The 5,769-nt window shown below is 40.4% G+C and overlaps 1 non-coding gene across 1 annotated transcript; it reads left to right on the forward strand.

The window, feature by feature from the left end:
- The first annotated feature begins 5,021 nt into the window (after nucleotides 1–5,021).
- Trnae-cuc lies at nucleotides 5,022–5,093 on the forward strand. Its single transcript has one exon. It is a non-coding gene; the product is annotated as a tRNA-Glu (tRNA).
- Nucleotides 5,094–5,769: the final 676 nt, after the last annotated feature.

Consider the following 5,769-nt stretch of genomic DNA (forward strand, 5'->3'; position numbering starts at 1 on the left):
ACACACACACACACACACACACACACACACACACACACACACACAAGGAATCAGGCTCACTGAACTATTGACAGTGGTGTATATTTCTGTGCAAAGGTGTTTGAGTTGAAATTTGTGCACTGGATGAAAAGTTGAGGTTACTACCACAAAGAAAGTTCACTCTTGGAGTGATAGTATTTAGAACTATGTCTAGCTCAGAGAGAAATACATGTTCTCCCATCCTTGGACTTGGGCTGGTTGACACAGGCTGTCTGTGACCCTGATGACAGCTATATCTAAAGAGGTTAATCAATCTCTTATTGATATCTAAAGAGATAATTAACAAGGTTGAAGGCAGCAGCTTGTTTTCACAAGCTGGGATCATTGTTCACTTGCAGTGTTTCTCAACCTGTGGGTTGTTATCCCTTAAGGGTCAAATGACCTGTTCACAGGGGTCACCTAAGACCATTGGAACACAGATACTTACATTATGATTCATAGCAGTTGCAAAATTACAGTTACAAAATAGCAATGACATAGCTTTATGGTTGGGGGTTACCATGAGGAACTGTGTTAAAGGGTCCCAGTGTTAGGAAAGTTTAGAACCACAAGCCTATTGGATCACGAAGATACCATCTTGATTTTTGAGAAAACATAAAAGCCAGATGTTGTGCCATATACCTGTAATCCCAGCACTGGGGAGCCAGAGACATTAAGATTGTAAGGGTCCATGTGATTGGTCCTATGGTTAGTGCCTGCTCAGTTTTATAAGAAACTATCAGATTATTCTCCAGGGCACTGTATTATTTTATAGTCTTATCTATATGTATACATTATGAAATGTGTTTCATAATTTCTTGGTTACTTCAGCTGTCACCTCGAGTTAAGCTATGACATTGGCAATCAAGGGCTGGAGAGATGGCTCAGCAGAGAAGAACACTGCCTGCTCTTCTAAAAGACCTGAGTTTGGTTCCCAGCATTCAGATCTGCTGGCTCACAACTGCCTGAAACTCCAACTTGAGGGAACCCAAAGTCTTTTTCTGGCCTCTGTAGGCACCAGCACATATGTGGAACACATAGACTTACATAACACATACTTACATGCATGCATGCATGCATACACACGCACACATACACACATACATCCTTAAAATTGGCAGTCCCATTTGTTCACTGTGGTGTCTTTGGTGCTTCGACACAGTGCTTGAATGAAATCTATAAATCAGAAGTTGGCTCCCTTGTAAGAAAATTAATAAAAAACTAATCACTTGGCTCAAGGTTATTTGTTGTTCTACTTTGGAAAGAACAAACCATTAGAAACAATACCATACAGCTACCAATGATGATAGAATGAGACTCATATGATGAATATGTTTTAAAATAAATTAATAAAAAATAGTTACAATGTGCTACTCCCTGGTAAAAGTACAAAAGAGAACATTTAAAGAGTAGAAGATTTTTTAACCTTCCCTAGGTTGCTTTATAAGTATAAAATATATTTTGTACTGAATTATGTTTGGCCAGAAAGTAACGAAGCACTCTATGTATAGCAACATTCCAGAGGCCATGGGACCCAGTCCTAAAGTACCTTGAATGAACTTACAAAACAGGTAAAGAACATATAAGCCCCAAACTGTGCATACAAATGGAATACAAATTAATGGGAGGAAGTTCTTCTTTACTAAAGGAGAGAAAAACTAAGTGGCCGCCAAATGACAAACACTACAGCAAGAAATTGATTCTGAATGTCACCATCAACAGAACCTGAAAATGTAGAAGCATCTGCGAGTAGCAAAGGATCAAGTCGTACTCTAGTTGTACTTGCTTTTCTCAATATTTATTAACGATGTGTCGTTAAGATAGAGAAATCTGGCAGATACCTCCACCGAGTCATCACACTTACCATGTATTCTGTAATTGCTTTTAAAATTACCCAAAGACTCGTATCTTAAACATCACATCTGTTAAAGGAGCGCGGGAGTCCAGTGCGTATCTCACAGGACAGAAGCCGACATGTTAGCAAGCCTGTTTTCTACCCAAAGCTTGGAGAAGAGTCTGCCTCTCTGTCCTGACCCACATCCTTGGCTCCTTGTCCTTGACACAGGCTTCCTGAAGCCAGTGATAGCTGTTTGAGACTCCTGTCACATCACCCAGGCATTCTCTTGCTTCTGCTTTCACTTTTAGGGACACGTGATGATTTGGGGTGATCCAGGAGAATTTTCTCCATCACAAGGTATTTAATCATCATGAAGTCCTTTTGCTATGTAAGATGGCGTCCTACATCTCATAGTAGGACACCCGCATAATAGGTTACTATTGCTAAAATGAAACACTATGCATGACCAAAAGCAAGTTGAGAGGAAAGGATTTTTTGACTTATACTTCCCCATTATAGTCCATCACTGAAGGAAGCCAGGGCAGAAACTCAAACAGGACAGGAACCTGGAAGCAGTAGCTGATGCAGAGTCCATGCTGGGAGCAGGGCAGGGTGCTTGTTCCTCATGGTTGTTCAGCCTGCTTTTGTATAGAACCCAGGACTACCAGTGCAGGGGTGCACCACCCACAATGTGTTGGGCCTTCTCACATCAATCACTAATTAAGAAAATGCCCTACAGGGCTGCCTATAGACTGACTTCATGGAGGGATTTTCTCAACTGACATTCTCTCATCCCAGATGGCTATGGTCTGTGCTCTGGGGACATGCACGGACAAGGCATTCCTGTACTGGAGCAAAGAACAACAACATTACAAGTGAGTGGAAAAGCCGGCACTGCAATTGTTCTGATAAAAAGCACTGAAGAAAATGTTTCGTTTATGGTAGGTTTCCTGCCAAAAGAAGTATCTAGGTTGAGAGACTTTCCAAAACAACTGCCCTCCATTATTAAAAAAAAAAAAAATCAATGTCACTAAAAGAAAATCGACGTTTACATAACTGAAGAAATGAAACTGAGTTAGATCCTAAATATTGAAAAAAACTATACAGGATATTTCCAGACAGTTGAAACTTTTGATTTTTTTGTTTTGTTTTTGTTTTTTGTTTTTTTTTTGAGACAGGGTTTCTCTGTGTAGCCCTGGCTGTCCTGGAACTCACTCTGTAGACCAGGCTGGCCTCGAACTCAGAAATCCGCCTGCCTCTGCCTCCCAAGTGCTGGGATTGAAGGCGTGCGCCACCACTGCCCAGCATATTGATCTTATAATAAAAGCTTTGTATTGAACTCAAATTTCCCGAGTGTGATCATCTTACTGCTCGTTCTTATGAGATGATAAGTGTTAAAATATTTACCATGACATTGCAACTACCACAAGTGGATGAGGAAAAATAACCAAACAAATATGACAAAATACTAGCCATTTGTGAATCTAACTTACTACTATAACATTAGTCAACCTTAAAATATTCAAATAGCTACATTAAAATAGTAAAACCAAATGTCATCATTTTATGTATTCAATAGAACCATATTATCATTTTTAAAAGGATGAATGTTTAAAAAGTAGTGAGATTTTATTTCTTTACATTGAGGTTCGAAAAGCCAATGGGAATTCAACACTTGAATCACATCTAAATTAGTACTAGCTGCATTTCAGGGCCCCGAGACACTCTGAAAAGCACTGAACACACTGCACAGGTTCACATGAACTTGGTCTACTCAAATTGTTTAGCAAAGTGAGAGTGCATTTCTATATAAAATAGGACAAGGTTGCCAATGGTGACAGGGCACACATGCATTTAATCCCCGTCTCTTGGGAGGCAGATTTTTGTGAGTTTTAGACAGAGCCTGGTCTACAGAACGAGTTCTCAGACAGTCAGGATCCACAGAGAAATCCTGTCTGGAAAAGCAATCAATAAAATAATAAAATTAAATTAAATTTAAAACTACGATACAGGATTAGCACAAGCCTTCAACCCCAGCTTTCGAGAGCAGAGGCAGGAAGGTCTCTGTAAATTCGAGGCCAGCCAGGACTTGCAAACGCTGTCTCAAAAAAGTGAGACCCTGTCTTAAAAAAAAAGTTTGGAAATTTCTTTTGGTGATGCTTTAGTAATTAATCTTAGCGATTTCCTTTAACCTTTCTGTTTGTGTATTTAAGTAATCTCAGATTATATCAAGGATTTAATCATCATCTGAAATACTTGCTAGAAAAGGAGAGGCTATAGTCAAGCCCAACTCAGCGGATTCTGCATAATCTCAGTGGCTCTGGATGCTCTGGGGAGCCAGTTCTTCGCAGGAGTCATGTCTGCTGTGCTCCTTCCCACCTTGCTGCACAGTGGGGCTCTTGGCTTACATTCTTCTCGGCTTGCGTTTCTTGAGGGTTTGTAGATGGAGGCTGCCTGGAAGGTTCTTGAACTCTTGGCAATTCTACAGTTTCCTGGCTGTGTTAGTGTTTATATTGAAGCGACTGCCCAGATAAGAGTCTCTGAGGACTGTGATGATAGCTCACAGCCGTCACACACCAGTGCTAAAAGCTTCCTTAATCCAAATGACGTACGCCAAGTAAGATACGATCATGTGATACATGCGTTTTACATATGTATATGTATTAGTTTGCATGTGTGATACGCCCTCCGTGCCTACATTTACACACTAATGGCTTTGGGAGGTCCTCTATGCCACTCTTGTTGGTATTAATTTTGTTGATATTTACTATTCACGGGACAGGAAAAAAGATACAAAGATACAAATAGAGATCCGTTAGATTTGAATTAAGTGTTTAAGACCGTCAAGAAAACTAGTAAATGGCAAGATCTGGATAAAAGCTTACGGTAGCCGAGGCATAGAAATAGTTTCATGGAGCGCAATGGTAGGAGAAATTCAGGACATCTCCAGCACCACAGGCAGAAGGGGATCAAGTACCCAGGGTCCCTTCTAGAGCAGTCATGAGGTACACAGGAAAGCTGAAAAAGGGCCTCAGTTTCTGGTGCTCATTCTTACAGCAATCGAATGCACGCATATAGTTCAAGGCAAATCTGCCCTCTAGTGCTTGGAAGTACATCCGGCACTTTAAATGAATCAAATAAAATAACAGAAGCAGCTCTTGCAAGCTCCCTGGTGGTCTAGTGGTTAGGATTCGGCGCTCTCACCGCCGCGGCCCGGGTTCGATTCCCGGTCAGGGAAGCATTGTTTTTCTACTAACTTCCTACACAAATTAAGAAATTTTACTGTAGTCTGTTTCTTATTGCTTCTTTATTGTTGATAACAAAAGTTGTATTTGTTTTACGAATGTTTTTGTAGCTATAGTTCAAAAAAATGTTATGTCTATTTAGTTTTTATTGACGACTAAACAAGTATTAAGGGTCCTTAGTGATAAAATACTTGAAATATACTTGTTTATACATTTGTTCATCCATTTCTAAGATTGCAATTTCCGGCATTTGATAATAATTTGGATGTGTATACAAGCAGAGATCTTTAGAAAGCCTTTATTTACTCTTGAGTGTGTTTGACAGCAGCTTGGGCTGTGATGTGGGATAGGTGAGGGACACACGCTGGGACTCAATGTAGGCTGAGTTCAGATAGGGACATGCAGCCAGATTATAGGTGACTCGGTGACCTGCCTACGCATTGCAAAGAATTCAAAAGAACTCAGTATTCGACAAGCCTTGAAGCTACAGGAACTGAAGTGTAGAAGAATCATCATTATCTCTGTTCTCATGATATGTCATCTGTATGATTAGTAAAGTCAAGGGATCACGCAGAGGATGCTGGGATGCTGAAGGACAGCAGGCAGAGACGGTAAGTCCAGCTTCATCCCTCAGAGCCAACAGAGCAAACACTGATTGGGATTGTTAAG

Source organism: Grammomys surdaster, unplaced genomic scaffold (assembly GCF_004785775.1).
Source record: "Grammomys surdaster isolate TR1022 unplaced genomic scaffold, NIH_TR_1.0 168, whole genome shotgun sequence".
In the NCBI taxonomy this organism is placed as follows: domain Eukaryota; kingdom Metazoa; phylum Chordata; class Mammalia; order Rodentia; family Muridae; genus Grammomys; species Grammomys surdaster.